The sequence below is a fragment of the Pongo abelii genome, chromosome 15 (assembly GCF_028885655.2).
Source record: "Pongo abelii isolate AG06213 chromosome 15, NHGRI_mPonAbe1-v2.0_pri, whole genome shotgun sequence".
Lineage (NCBI taxonomy): Eukaryota > Metazoa > Chordata > Mammalia > Primates > Hominidae > Pongo > Pongo abelii.
In genome coordinates, this window is record NC_072000.2 from 109,541,159 (window position 1) to 109,557,752 (window position 16,594).

Sequence of the window (16,594 nt, forward strand, 5' to 3'; positions counted from 1 at the left end):
AGTCTGAGGCAGGCGGATCGTGAGGTCAGGAGTTCCAGACCAGCCTGGCCAACATGGTGAAACCCCGTCTCTACTAAAAATACAAAAAATCAGCTGGGCATGGTGTTGGGTGCTTGTAATCCCAGCTACTTGGGAGGCTGAGGCAGGAAAATCGCTTAAACCCAGGAGGTGGAGGTTGCAGTGAGCCAAGATAATGTCATTGCACTCCAGCCCAGGCGACAGTGTGAGACTCCATCTCAGAAAAAAAAAAAAAAAAAAAAAAAGCCAGAAACCATTATAAAATACTTTTTTAATGATGTCATTTGCAAACCACTAAAAACATCAGCACCTAGGGATAAATCTAACATTGAATATGCAAGACCTCTACACAGAATACTACACAACATTGCTGAGAGAAATCTAAATAAATGGAGGAAGAAACCAGACATATGGATTGGAAGACTTACTCCTGTAAAGATATCAGAGATCTCAAAATTTATCTTCAGATTCAAAGCAATCTCAGTCAAAATACCAACCTTTTATGGGAATTGACAAACTGATTCTCACATTTTTAGGGCAATACAAAGTGCCAGAAAGAGCCAAAACAACCTTGAAAAACAAGAAAGTGGTGAGCTGGACAATCACTCTGGAGATGTATGTGGCAGGATCTACCAGACCTGAGCACACGCCGAGCCTCTGACTTAGCACTGCTTGTCAGGACCTGCCCAGTAGAAAGGCATGCATATGTTCACAAAAAGATTTATACAATAAAAATGTATAGCAGGGTTATTCATAGTAGCCTTGTGAAAGTTGTCAGATTCAAAGTGGAATCACTTGTGACAATCCCCTGGCTAAATGGAGCTGGGGAAGGGCATGAAGGGAGGTCTCCCATGTACGATTTGCCTGATTACAAGAACTATCATGAGATGTTTCCAAACCACAGGTCACTACACAAGTCACACAAGGACAGCTAGCTGCTTATACAACAACACTTGCCTGACACGTGGCCTCACAACCCCAATCCAAAACTGCAAGAGCCTAGCCAACTCCCAGATTACAAGTCCTACCTAGCAACTACCAACACTTGCCAGTCAGAACTCACCAGCTCAGGGCCAGGCGCAGTGGCTCATGCCAGTAATCCCAGCATTCTGAGAGGTTTAAGTGGGAGGATCACTTGAGGCCAGGAGTTCAAGACCAGCCTGGGCAACATAGTGAGACCCTGTCTCTATAAAAAAGAATTTAATTTAAAACTATGAAAAATAAAAACTCACCAGCTCTTATAAGACGCTTCCAGCTCCAATATACTTTCTTTCAAAATAACTTGTGTAGCCTACACTTTCCCTAATAAAACCCTAACCTTTTCCCTTCGTTCTCTGGACATACCAGAGACCACCATGGTCTGTATGTATGTCCCAGATTGCAGTCCTACTTCTTACACCCAAATACAACCTTTTATTTAAACTTAGAGATTCAACTCTCTCTGTTTTTTTTTAAACTTTTATTTTTGGGGGGACAGAGTCTCGCTATGTCGCCCATTGTGGAGTACAATAGTGCAATCTCGGCTCACTGCAACCTCCACCTCCCGGGTTCAAGCGGTTCTCCTGCCTCAGCCTCCTGAGTAGCTGGGGTTACAGGCGTGCACCACCACACCCAGCTAATTTTTTGTATTTTTAGTAGAGATGGGGTTTCACCATGTTGTCCAGGCTGGTCTCGAATTCCTGACCTTGTGATCCACCCACCTCAGCCTCCCAAAGTGCTGGGATTACAGGCGCGAGCCACTCCACCCAGTGAAAGCTCCAACCTGAAAACAACCCAAATGTCTGTCCCCAAGAGAATGGACACTGGAGGTGGGTATTTTCAACAGTGGCACACTGTTGTGAGATGAGATGAGCAAACATTGCTGCACACAAACAAATGGATGGGTCCCACAAGCATAACGTTTCGGGAGAGAAGCCAAACTCAGGAGTAATGACTGCTTCCACAGATGGAAAGCTCAGATTAGGCAGGGGGCACCGTGCCAGAGAACGGCCCTCGGGCAGCATGGGAGTCTCCCAGGACCTGGAGACCATCACTGTCTTGACCTGAATGGTGGTGTTGAATCTGTTTTGTGTGCTCCCTTTCAGGGCATTCTGTGTTTTGACTTAAATAAATAAGTACATTAAGCCAGGTGGGGTGGCTCACACCTGTAATCCCAGCACTTCGGGAGGCCGAGGTGGGTGGATCACGAAGTCAAGAGATCGAGACCATCCTGGCCAACATGGTGAAACCCTGTTTGTACCAAAAATACAAAAATTACCTGGGCGTGGTGGCGCATGTCTGTAATCCCAGCTACTTGGGAGGCTGAGGCAGGAGAATCGCTTGAACCTGGGAGGCAGAGGTTGCAGTGAGCTGCGATAGGGCCAATGCAATCCAGCCTGGCGACAGACAGACACTCCATCTCAAAAAAAAAAAAAAAAAGTACATTAAGTACTATGTATCGTACAATGTATCTATGGCTGGATCCCCAGGGGCTATCTCTGGGTGGTGCCCTGGTGGCTGGGGCTCAGGCCAGGCTAGAAGGCTCCATGTCCATCTTTTTGTTCCTTTGGAATTACCTCCCATGCATATGTATTACCTAGTCAAGGAAAAAAAGGCTTCTGTTTAATTTAAAAAAAAAATGCATTCAGCTTTTCAGCCTCACAGCTGAGCCCCTTCACTTGGGAGCAGCCTGGGTGCATTTGTGCACAGTTCAGATTCCAGGCAGGACACTGCTATGGCCCTACCCACCCCCTCATCACTCATCCTGACTCCTGGGGCCAACCCTGGGGCTGTGGGAGGTTGGGGCTGTGGTAGGGTGGAGACCTCAGGCCCATATGTACCAGGAAGTCCCCAGAGAGCCAGTGAGGAGATGCTCAGGACACGCCTGTCAAGGCAGGCCCTCAGCCTGTGACTAAGCCTCTCAGCCATCTTTTTCTTTTCCTTTATGTTGTTTAATATTTTTGTCACAAAGAGCCATGGTCACTGGCAGAGCTGTCACTATTTAAATGGTAGAAAGTGCCCCTTTTGGGGCTGGGCATGGTGGCTCACGCCTGTAATCCTCACATTTTGGGGGACCAAGGTGGGAGGATCACTTGAGTTCAGGAGTTTGAGACCAGCCTGGGTAACATAGCAAGACCCCATCTACAAAAAATCAAGAAATTAGCCGGGCGTGGTGTATTGGTTTGTTTTCACACTGCTATAAAGTACTGCCCAAGACTGGGTCATTTATAAAGGAAAGAGATTTAATTGACTTACAGTTCAACATGGCTGGGGAGGCCTCAGGAAACTTATAATCCTGGTGGCCATCAAAGGGGAAGCAAGACACCTTCATAAGGTGGCAGAAAGAAGTGCCAAGCAAAGAGGGAAGAGCCCTTTGCAAACCATCAGATCTCTTGAGAACAAATTCACTACGTGAGAGCAGCATGGGGGCACCGCCACCCCCATAACTCTGTTACCTCCACTTGCTCTCTCCCTTGACAGGTGGGGATTATGGGGAGTACAATTCAAGATGAGATTTGGGTGGGGACACAAAGTCTAACCATATCACGTGGTGTCGCCTGCCTGTGGTTCCAGCTACTCAAGAGGCTGAAGTGGGAGGATCGCTTGAGCCCAGGAGGTCGAGGCTGCAGTTAAGCTGAGATAGTGCCATTGCACTCCAGTCCGGGTAACAGAGCCAACGGATTGGCTGCAATAACAGAAACTGAAAGGAAAATAAATCTCGGGACCCCAAAATCACTAAGCCAATGGGAAAAGTCAAGCTGGGAACGCCATCAGCAAATCTGCCTCCCATCCTATTCCTAAATAAAATAGCTACAAACATAAAAAAGCTATGTCCTTCCCTCAAAATTGTCCACAGGAAAATTCCTTGTGGACAAAAGACAGGGAGAACTCAAGAGTCCTCCCTCTGCTCCGGTGAGACAAACGCACAGCTGATGGCTCCTTTGCCCTATTGTTTCACTAAGCCAGACTAAGGCATAAGTGACTATTCCTATAAATTGTGTATTCAATTAAAGGCTAATCAGAAACTCAAAAGAATACAAATGTTTGTCTCTTTTTTACCTATCACCTAGAAGCCCCCTTCCCAATTTGAATTGTCCCACCTTTCCAGACCATTGAAACGATTCTCCTGCCTCAGTCTTCTGAGTAGCCAGGACTACAGGCACCCACCACCATGTTTGGCTAATTTTTGTGTTTTCAGTAGAGATGGGGTTTCACCATGTTGGCCAGGCTGGTCTGGAACTCCTGACCTCAGGTGATCCACCTGCCTCAGCCTCCCAAAGTGTTGGGATTACAGGTATGAGCCATGCATCCAGCCTCAGATACGTTTTGGTTTACCAATTTGGTAACCAACAGAAAGGACTCTGAGGCCGGGCGTGGTGGCTCACGCCTGTAATCCCAGCACTTTGGGAGGCCGAGATGGGCGGATCACGATGTCAGGGGATCGAGACCATCCTGGCTAACGCAGTGAAACCCCGTCTCTATTAAAAATACAAAAAAATTAGCCGGGCATGGTGGCGGGCGCCTGTAGTCCCAGCTACTCAGGAGGCTGAGGCAGGAGAATGGCGTGAACCTGGGAGGCGGCGCTTTCAGTGAGCCAAGATTGCACCACTACACTCCAGCCTGGGCGACAGAGCGAGACTCTGTCTCAAAAAAAAAAAAAAAAGAAAAGACTCTGAGTGGAGGTGACCCCGATCTTCAGCAAATCTATCAGTGCTTGGTACCAGCTTGAGCTCTCTTTACAGCTCAAACCAATAGGACAATTTGCTGAAGACTGGGAGCTTCCCTCCCTCCAGAGAATCCCAGATCTCCCAAAATTTGGTTGAGATCTACAGTTTATTTTTCTGTACAACTGTCAGAGGCGTGTGAACCAGAGCAACTCCACCTTCAATATGGGCTGGGTAAAATGAGGCTGAAACCTACTGGGCTGCATTCCCAGACGGTTAAGGCATTCCAAGTCACAGAATGAGACTAGGAAGTTGGCATAAGATACAGGTCATAAAGACCTTGCTGATTAAAAACAGGTTGCAGTAAAGAAGCCAGCTAAAACCCACCAAAACCAAGATGACCACAAGAGTGACCTCTGGTCGTCCTCACTGCTACACTCCCCCTAGCACCATGAGAGTTTACAAGTGCCATGGTAACGTCAGGAAGTTACCCTATATGGTCTAAAAAGAGGAGGCATGAATAATACACTCTTGTTTAGCATATCATCAAAAAGTAACCATAAAAATGGGCCATCAGCAGCCCTCAGGCCTGCTCTGTCTACGGAGTAGCCATTCTTTTATTCCTTTACTTTCCTAACATTTATTTCCCTTTACGTACTTGCCCTGATTCTTTCTTGTGCGAGATCTAACAACCCTCTCTTGGGGTCTTGATCGGGACCCCTTTCTTGTAACACAACTCCTTTTTTTGAAGTTTTACTTGCTTCCAACAAGGAAGGCAAGTTTTCCTGCTTCCATGACGATGGAAGGCAGGTAACTCCTTTCTGGAGTTTGAGCTCGCTTTCAACAGGGAAGGCAAATTTGAGTTTTCCCCTGCTTCTAGAATGGAAGATGGCAGTCTTCAGCCTGAGACCCATTCCTAGGTAAGTAGCTTAATTGGGTTTTCGTCTTGGCTAAAGTTATGATTAACAACCAGCTGGTCTCAATTTCTCTTTACCATTAGAGTGCTCAGTAATCATATTCTTGGGATCTTTTTTAAAAAAATGTTTTCCGGTCTTTCTCCCATTAGATTTGACCCACTCTACCTGCCTTGGTCAAATCCGAATGAGAATTCCAAATTATGGGGAACAAGGACTTTCTGAATTACCTAAAATTCCTCACAGATGCAAAAGAGAAAAACAAAACAAAACCATGCTCTTGGTTTCCGTGTTCGCTCCCCGTCACGCTCTTGCTTTCCGTGTTCGCTCCCCGTCACGCTCTTGCTTTCCGTGTTTGCTCCCCGTCATGCTCTTGGTTTCCGTGTTCACTTCCCATCATGCTCCTGGTTTCCGTGTTTGCTTCCTGTCTTACTTTTCTTCCACCCTGTTCCTCCTTCCCCTTCACCAACTTCAGTACCAAGAAAAAAATCTAGAGGTGTCTAATGACTCAAATCCTGTAAAGAACTCAGAACAATGGCGCCACTCACCCCTTTTGGGGTGTTCTGTTTTCTTTGTGGCGTTTCAAGAGTCATGGACAGGTTCTTCTGGGTCTAAGGCTCTGGCTCCTGTTGTATTACCTGTATTCTTTGGCTTTGTAGGGGTACCAGAGATGACCTTGTGCTATGAGAGGATTTGAGCTTGGTGTTTGTAATCATGGTGGGCGAGAGCTACAAAGGTTAGGGGTGGCTGAGGACAGTTTATAGGAAGTGGTCTTGGCTGAGATTTTTTCCTCCTGGGAAGTTGTTGTTTAGGATCCTAATTCTAGTTCGGAGGTGCATTTTAAAGGGTCTTCTCCATTGCCTTGTATGCACATTTGCATGAGGAACTCAACTGTTGTTTTCATAGGTAAATGAGAGACTGAGTTTCCTCAGCTCCAAAGAGAAAGGACATTTTACTTTTCCCAGTGGAAAGGTGCCCCTGGGTGAATGGGGGCCAAGCAGGAGTGTCCAGGGGGTTGACCCACTGCGATGTGCAACAGTCCTACAGGAAACCCCCAACAAAATTAGTTTAAAAGGTTGTCCAGGAAGCGCATAGAAGAGTGGCTCACTCCGCACTTTGAGCCCTTCTGGAGGTACTTAGACATCCTGAGAGAGAAATTGAGACACTTAGACCTCCGGAGAGAGAAATTGAGACACGTGAGAGGGCAGCAATGACTCGTGGTGACACTGTGAAGTCCCACCCACAACCAGCACAGTTTGACCCATGACACTTCCTAGGCCACAGGTCACTTCCTCCTTTTGAGAAAAAAATGTGGGAAACAAATCATCTAAGAATGAGGAAAGCCAAGGAAAGCGACGCCTCTTGGGACCCCCGTTTGGTTTTATGATGCCTCTGTTTGCAACTGTTTGTATAAAATGGACATATTATGATCTTTCTGTGCACAATTACGTCAAGGAAAATGCAGAGCCTGAGGGTCGGCCTGCAACTGTCAAGTTCCTAAGTGGGTTTTTTTCTGTTTTTTCTTTTGTTTTGAGACAGTCTCACTCTGTCACCCAGGGTGGAGTGCTGTGGCACCATCTCGGCTCACCACAACCTCCACCTCTTGGTTTCAAGCGATTCTCCTACCTTAGCCTCCCAAGTAGCTGGGATTACAGGCACCCGCCACCATGCCCAGGCTAATTTTTGTATTTTTTAGTAGAGACAGAGTTTCACCATGTTGGCAAAGCTGGTCTTGAACTCCCGACTTCAGGTCATCTGCCTGCCTCGGCCTCCCAAAGTACTGGGATTACAGGCGTGAGCCACCACACCCGGCCAAAGTTCCTAAGTTCTCTATCTCTCTGCTATGTTTTCCCTGCTTTAAGTCTGCTGTTACTTTTCTACTGAGATAAAATCCACTGTTTGCATCCAACCATTTCTTTTTGTTATTGTTTCCGCAAACCAATGAGTTTGTATTAATATCGCATGGCTAGAGTTCTAAAGTAAAAGCTATAGGATCTTTGTATGAGTGTGTATGTGTGTGTTTATGTGTACATACATGTATTTTGTTATGTGTTTTTGGCCACAGGTACCAAATTGGCTTAAAGTTATAGAGTACTCATAAATTAAATGATAACCGAAATGCTTTTCAAGTTCATGTGACTTAAAATCTTTAATAAGCTAGCTTTAAAATTTTGGTAAGGTGATATTAGAACAGTCTTATGAATTGTCGGCATACTTTTTTTTTTTTTTTGAGATGGAGTTTCGCGCTTGTTGCCCAGGCTGGAGTGCAATAGCGCAATCTTGGCTCACCGCAACCTCCGCCTCCCGGGTTCACCCGATTCTCCTGCTTCAGCCTCCCAAGTAGCTGGGATTACAGGCATGTGCCACCACACCCGGCTAATTTTGTATTTTTAGTAGACACAGGGTTTCTCCATGTTGGTCAGGCTGGGGTCTCAAACGCCCAACCTCAGGTGATCTGCCTGCCTTGACCTCCCAAAGTGCTGGGATTACAGGTGTGAGTCACTGTGCCCGGCCAGCATACATTTCTATTTGCATTTATTGATCAAGAGATTTCATTCTTATCCCTGCCAAATAATAAACGGTGCCAACATTTGGCATAAAGCTCATTAAACTATAAACCCAGCCCAACACAGAATGATCTCAGCTTGGGTAAGTTTTCCTGGTTGTGTAATTTTTGATAAATAAGACGTTAATATTGTTTTAATGAAAACAGTTAAATCTTGAATTATTTAGTAAAATAACCATATATTTAATCTTAAGGTTTCTACTTACCTAAATACCTGAAATTCACAGGCTATAAAATAGTTGACAGGGAAATAACTTTAAATGATGACTATCACAGTTTTCATAAATAATGCAGGTAAACTATGAATATAAAATAATTAGGTATATGTAATGGGATATATACTTGTAGACAAATGCCATAATTTAGAACCTAAAGTTTAATATTAAGTTAAATAGTAGATATTTCATTAAATAGGTATTTTTCAATTAAAAAATATACTAAGAAAACATTCTTTCTAAAAAATGTGTGTTCTTGTTAAAAGATGAATAATTTTTGTCTAATTTATTTATTGTTATTTTTATGATTATATATATTTTTTGAGACTGAGTCTATTGCCCAGGTGGAGTGCAGTGGGTGGCATGATCTCAGCTCACTGCAACCTCCACCTCCCGGGTTCAAGTGATTCTCCTGCCTTTTTTTTTTTTGAGACAGAGTCTCACTCTGTTGCCCAGGCTGGAGTGCAGTGGCATGATCTTGGCTCACTGCAACCTCCACTTCTCGGGTTCAAGCGATTCTCCTGCCTCAGCCTCCCGAGTAGCTGGGATTACAGGCACCCGCCATCATGCCCAGCTAATTTTTGTATTTTTGTAGAGACAGGGTTTCACCATTTTGGCCAGGCTGGTCTCGAACTGCTGACCTCAGGTTATCTGCCCACCTCAGCCTCCCAAAGTGCTGGGATTATAGGCGTGAGCCACCGCACCCGGCCAATTTTTGTGTAATTTAAAGCTTTCTTAAAGGTTATGTATAAAACAGGGTAAAGGGAACCAGAAAATAAGAGAGATGCAAAGAAAGCTATAAAAGGCCATGGCCCGGCGCGGTGGCTCATGCCTGTTATCCCAGCACTTTGGGAGGCTGAGGTGGGCAGATCATCCGAGGTCGGGAGTTCAAGACCAGCCTGGCCAACATGGTGAAACCCTGTCTCTACAAAAATACAGAAATTAGCTAGGCATGATGGCGGGTGCCTGTAATCCCAGCTACTCAGGAGGCTGAGGCAGGAGAATTGCTTGAACCTGGGAGGCGGAGGTTGCGGTGAGCCGAGATCGTGCCACTGCCCTCCAGCCTGGGCAATAGAGTGAGACTCCGTCTCAAAAAAAAAAAAAAAAAAAAAAAAGGCTGGGCACGGTGGCTCATGCCTGTAATCCAGCACTTTGAGAGGCTGAGGTGGGCGTTATCACCTGAGGTCAGGAGTTCCAGACCAGCCTGACCAACATGGTGAAACCCCGTTTCTATTAAAAATACAAAATTAGCCAAGCGTGGTGGCACATGCCTGTAATCCTAGCTACTTGGGATGCTGAGGCAGGAGAATTGCTTGAACCTGGGAGACAGGTTGCAGTGAGCTGAGATCGCACCATTGCACTCCACCCTAGGCAACAAGGAGCAAAATTACGTCTCAAAAAAAAAAAAAAAGAAAGTTATAAAAATAAAGAGGCATTTTTAGTATAAAAAAAAAAAAGTTGGCTTGGTGCAGTGGCTCATGCCTGTAATCCTTTTTAGCACTTTGGGAGGCCGAGGCAGGTGGATCACCTGAGGTCAAGAATTCGAGACCAGCCTGGCCAACATGGTGAAATGCCATGTCTACAAAAATATAAAAATTAGCCAGGCATGACAGCACATGCCTGTAATCCCAGCTACTCGGGAGGCTGAGGCAGGAGAATTGCTTGAACCCAGGAGGCAGAGGTTGCAGTGAGTCAAGATCGTGCCACTGCACTCCAGCCTGTATGACAGAGCAAGACTCTGTCTCAAAAAAAAAAAAAAAAAGCTTAGAAAAAAATAATTTTATATGAGAAAGAATCTTGTTTGGTGAATTTTTGTCCTAGAATAAAATGACTGGTTGTTCATGAAAGAAGGATGTTCAGGACAAACCAGAAAGTCCAAACATGTCACGAATGGTCTGTGTAAATCATAAGAGGATTTATGGAAAAAACTTTTATAGTTGTCATAATTAAAGGGAAATTGTTTATAATGGTCTTTCTAGAGATTAGATTTTGATATTTAAAAACTTCCTAACAAATTGGTTTGAACAATGAAATTTTCCTAAGGTATTGCTTTCTTAATAAAGTTACACAACATTATTATTTTTGTATGCAAAGTTCAACTTCATTGCACCTCTCTGTTTTCAGCTTTCTCTCCCCTTTTAATAGGCCTGAAAGAATAACTCTGTCCTTCAACTAGTGTTTAACTCCTGTAAGTTTTTTATTCTTCAGGTTGTTTATTGTGGCCTGATGCTAGAAAATGTTTTGTCTTAGAGCTCTAAAGGACGTGTTTCCTTCCAACATAATATTCTGTGCTCTTGCTTTAAATTGTTCTATGGATCCAAAAATTTTCGCTTGTGACCCAGGAAACACTCTTCCTATTACGGAATGAGACCACCACTTCTCCTGTTGTCCTTCCCAGCTTCTCCCCCACCTCCCTGTTTCCCTAGTTTATAAGACAGGAGAAAAGGCAGAAAGCAAAAAGCTGGAAAGAAACAGAAGTAAGATAAATAGCTAGATGACCTTGGCGCCACCACCTGGCCCTGGTGGTTAAAATAATAATGATAATAATAATATTAACCCCTGACCAAAACTACTGGTGTTATCTGTAAATTCCAGACATTGTATGAGAAAGCACTGTGAAACTTTTTGTTCCGTTAGCCGATGTATGCAGCCCCCAGTCACGTTCCTCTCGCTTGCTTGATCTATATGGCCCTTTCATGTGGACCCCTTAGAGTTGTAAGCCCTTAAAAGGGCCAGGAATTTCTTTTTCCGGGAGCTCAGCTCTGGAGACGCGAGTCTGCCGACACTCCCAGCTGAATAAAAACCTCTTCCTTCTTTAATCCGGTGTCTGAGGAGTTTTGTCTGTGACTCGTCCTGCTACACTATGTGTAACTAATTCAAGTACCTTGTCATGAGTTCTGCCTTGCCGGTGATCTAAATGGATTCCCCATAGGGAACAGCACTCATACTGCAGAAGGTCTTTTCTTTTGCCTTTGGGTAACTGGCTTTTTACACTTATTGGAATAATTCCTAAGTGGTGATTTGCCTAGAAAAACTGAGATTAAAATGTTTTTAAATTAAAGTTATTACATCTGTGTAATTTTCTGTACGTGCTTTTAAAGTCCTTGTGCCATTAAGTTACAGGGCTTTGACTCCTGGGTCTAAAAAGGACACCAAGTCCTGCTAATTTTTTTTTTTTTTTTTGAGACAGAGTCCTGCTCTGTCACCCAGGCTGGAGTGCAGTGGCGCGATCTCTGCTCACTGCAACCTCCGCCTCCTGGGTTCAAGCGATTCTCCTGCCTCAGCTTCCCGAGTAGCTGGGATTACAGGTTCGTACCACCATGCCCGGCTATTTTGTATTTTTAGTAGAGACAGGGTTTCACCTTGTTGGCCAGGCTGGTTTGGAACTCCTCACCTCAGGAGTTCCCAACCACCCACCTCGGCCTCCCAAGGTGTTGGAATTACAGGCATGAGCCACCCCCACTAGCCAAAGTCCTGCTAAATCTTAAACATTGACAGCAGTTAAAGCCTCATCCTCAGTCCTGATAGAAGATGCCAATCAAAATAAACCGCGTTCCTGAGACACAGGCCAGAAATCAAACCAAAACCAGTTAAAACGGTTCAGTTCCTGAAGGCCCAGGGACTATCTCGGAAGAGGTGGGTGTGTAAGATTGTAAGGGGTGATTTTGAGAGATAAGTTAACCATTAATGTTGAAGGCACACTGATGCAAGACCAGCATATGGGCCTCTGTGTCAAATTAACAAGGTTTTCTTGGAGTATTAACCCAGTCCTTAATAAAAGGTTATAAAAGGCTTATGGAAATTGTATTTTATGGTCAACATAATTAAAATTGTATAGATTGGGCTAGGTGCAGTGGCTCATGCCTGCAATCCCAGCACTTTGGGAGGGCCGAGGTGGGCAGATCACTTGAGGTCAGGAATTCAAGACCAGTCTGGCCAGCATGATGAAACTCCATCTCTACTAAAAATACAAAAAAATTAGCTGGGCATGGTGGCGTACACCTGTAATCCCAGCTACTTAGGAGGCTGAGGCAGGAGAATCACTTGAGCATAGGAGGGAGAGGTTGCAGCGAGCCGAGATCCCACCACTGCACTCCAGCCTGGGTGACAGAGCGAGACTCCGTCTCAAAAAAAGAAAAGAAAAATTGTATAGATTGTTGTGCACTTGGTTTCTCAAGTCACCCACCTGGCCCTCTTCCACGTGTGCTTTCCTTTCCTTCATTCCTGTTCTGAAGCTCGTTAATAAACATTCACCCCTGCTCTGAAACTTACCTCAGTTTCTCCTTCTGCTTATGCCCCTTGGTCGAATTCTTCTGAGGAGGTAAGAATTGAGGTTGCCGTAGACCTGTACGGATTCGCTGCCAGTAACTCAGATACCTTTCACCAGTAACATGTCAACGGAAAGAATCAAACTCTGTTAAACATTTGAAGAGATTTATTTTGAGCCAAATATGAGTGACCATGGCCCGTGACAGAGCCCTCAGGAGGTCCTGGGAACATGTGCCCAAGGTGGCTGGGGTGCAGCTTGGTTTTATACAATTTAGGGAGACACAGACATCAATCAAACACATTTAAGAAATACATAAGGCCGGCCGGGTGCGGTGGCTCACACCTGTAATCCCAGCACTTTGGGAGGCCGAGATGGGTGGATCACCTGAGGTCAGGAATTCAAGACCAGTCTGGCCAACATGGTAAAACCCTGTCTCTATGAAAATACAAACATTAGCTGGGCATGATGGCAGGCGCCTGTAATCCCAGCTACTTGGGAGGCTGAGGCAGGAGAATCGCTTGAACCCGGGAGGTGGAGGTTGCAGTGAGCCGAGATTGCGCCACTGCACTCCAGCCTGGGCAATAGAGTGAGACTCCATCTCAAAAAAAAAAAAAGAAAAAGAAAAAGAAACACATTGGTTCGGTCCAAAAAGGTGGGACAACTTGAAGCAGGGAGTGGGGACAACCTTCCATGGGTAACAGACCACAAGGAATTTCCTTGTGGGCAATTTGTGTGGGAGGTATGTAGCTTTTTAATCTTTGTGGCTGTCTTGTTTAGGAATAGGATTGGAGGGAGGTCTGCCTGCCAGCAGTTCCCAGGTTGACTTTTCACTTTGGCTTAGTGATTTTGGGGTCCCCATATTTTCCTTTCACACTAGCAAATACCCCAAAACCTTCCCACACCCCCGTGACCACAGTTCCTTTGCTGTTCTTGGTCTCAAACTCCTGGGGTGCACTCTTTCTCCACCAGTGGCGTGATCATCGCTCACTGCAGCCTCAACCTCCCGGGCTCAATCCATCCTCCCACCTCAGCCTCCCGAGCAGCTGAGACAAGCGCACACCACCATGCCCAGCTAATTTTTGTATTTTTGGTAGAGGCAGGATTTTCCTATGTTGCCCAGGCTAGTCTTGAACTCCTGGACTCAAGCGATCTTTTCACTGCAGCTTCCCAAAGTGCTGGGATTACAGTCGTGAGTCACCATGCTGGCCTCCTGAGGCCTTTATGTACCTATGGGCTTGCCAGCCGTCCTCCACCCTCCTCTCCTCTCCAAGCCACTAGGGGCCTTGGGCCAAACTTTGTGGGCCCTGCCCTGCCCTGCCCGACCCTTGCACTTGCCCTTCCCACCAGCCCCTCCTCGTGAGCCTCTGTGCATCCCTCCTCTCCGCCCTCTCCCAGTGTTGCAGGGCTCCGGAGCCCAGCCCTCACACCGCCCCTCTTCCCCGCCTACTCCCCAGGCGCCTCTCCAGTCCTGGATTAAACGCCATCCACCCTGCACCAAAAGAACCAGGAGGCCACTGCGTGTCAGCCGTGCCCTTATTTCAAGCACCCCAGTTTAGGCCAAATTCTAAGAACATGTGCCCTCCCAGATTCCCCTGTGCCAGCCCCTGGAACTGGTGCGGAGGTTCCACTCCCAAGGTTGGGCCGGTTTACACGGCAGAGTAGAGCTCAACACTGATTCCCAAGTGGGCCTGACCTAGTCCCGGGAGCCTTGAAAAGAGGACAGTTTTCTGTGGCTGGTGACAGGAGGGGGAGTCAGGGAGGTCCAAGCGTGGGAAGGCTTCAAGGTGCCGATGCTGGTTTGAAGACGGGGCGGGGGGCCTGAGAAGGAATATGAGCACCCCCAGAAGCAGGGAGCAGCCATCGGTGACACCACGAGGAGGCGGGGACCTCAGTCCCACACCTGGCTTCCCAGCGACAGGAGCGAGCTTGGAAGGCAACCCTGAGCTCCATACCAGAGTGTGGCCAGCTGACGCCTGACTCCAGCCTAAGCCCAGACCCACAGGCTGCGAGCTAAGAAAGCTGGGCTGCTTGAAACCACGAAATGTGTGGTAACAGGAAAGGAAGACCACCAGCTACCTGAGGCTCCTCCGAAGCGTTGGGTTCCTCCTGCAGCCTCTTTCTTTCACCTCTACCTCCCATCTGCCCGCCAGCGTCCTCGGCTCCACCTTCACACAGATCAGGATCTGCCCACCTGCAACCGCCCGCGCCACTGCCCGGTTCGGAGGCTCACCTGCACCCTTGGGCCGCCTCCAGACACTTGTATCTCTTCCTGAGTATCCAGGCACTTTCACGCCAGCCAGGGGGCCCTTAAATGCAAGTTGGCTGCATTGGCCTCTGCTCAGGAGTCCCTGGCACCGCCGTCTCAGGTGCTCAGAGACGTCTCAGGTGCTCCATTGTCGATGCCTGGCTTCCCGGGCTCTTGCTCCCCGTGGATTCTCACCACTTCTCAAGCACCTGAAGTGTTTCCCTGCCCTGGGCTTTTGCCCTGTGCCTGACCCAGACAAGCTGCAAGGCTGTTCCCCACTTCCACTGGTCTGGGCTCAAAAGCACCTGCTCAGAGAGGCCATCCATGGTGCTGTCTGCAGCCCACTCAGCCCTTCCCAGCATAGATGACCCTGGCACATTGTATACTGGTCTTACTAATCTTCCTAAGAAAGCAGTGACCTGGATACGGTTATTGTCTCCATTTTCCAGATGAGGACAGCGAGGCACAGAGAAGTTGGGTCACTCGTCCAAGGTCCCAGACAGTAAAGGGCAGTGCTGGGGTCTCAGCTCAGGCCCTGGGGTCCCAATGTCCACACGTGAATCCTCAGCATCACACATGTATCTCTTTCCAGGCAGAGGGCAAATTGGCTTGCTGTCCAAGATAATAAAGATAGCTTCTCCCTCTGGGCAGAAACTGGGCAGGTTTGCTAGCAGTCCTTTAAATGACTGGTGTTTCCTAACCCAGGGTTCCTCAGCTGTGTGTACAGCATCCACCGGGGCCACTCCTCATTGTCTGTGGGGCTGGGGGCTGGGGGTATATGAAGCTCGTGCTGCCTGCTGTGCTGTGAATAACAAAGCCTTTGTCTCAGACCCAGGTGTCTCATGTCTTGCCCATGTTCAGAACACTGGCAGTCTCACTGTTCATTTGCAAACAGAGTGAACTCTCAGACCCTTCATTTCTTCCTTTTTCCTACTTCCCCTTTCCCTCCTCCTTGAGGGCCGGCTTTTAACCTGCCAAGGGGGCCAAGAAAGAGACATTGGAGAGGGCTGGGGATTGCACAAGTAAGTAAAAGCATCGGGGATGAAGAATTTGAGGACTCTCGTTTCGGAGAAGGGAGTTGCAAATTAGGAAAGTGGTCAGGCTGGACCAACTTCTGGCCGGGTGGATTGAAATTGGAGATATCAGTACAAATCCAGTTCCAATATGGATAGCTGGAAATACAGATGTATATCTATGTGTGTATATATATCTATGTGTGTTTGTATATCTATGTGTGTGAGTATATCTATGTGTGTGTGTATAAGCATATGTATTTTCTACAGCTCTGGAAACAGTGAGCACCCCTAGTGCCCAGATCTTGGATTATTATTATATTATTTTTTGAGATGGAGCTTTGCTCTTGTCACCCAGGCTGGAGTACAATGGCGTGATCTCAGCTCACCGTAACTTCTGCCTCCTGGGTTCAAGCGATTCTCCTGCCTCAGCCTCCCGAGTAGCTGGGACTACAGGCACGTGCAACCACACCCAGCTAATTTTTGTATTATTAGTAGAGACGGGGTTTCACTCTGTTGGCCGAGCTGGTCTTGAACTCCCGACCTCAGGTGATTCACCCGCCTCGGCCTCCCAAAGTGCTGGGATTACAGGTGTGAGCAACTGTGCCCGGCCTTCTCTACCATTTTGTGAAACAGAATGAAAGTCCTCACCAGGGCCACGCCCTTGAACTTCTCAGCATGTAGAACTCTGAGCTAAGTAAACCTCTTTT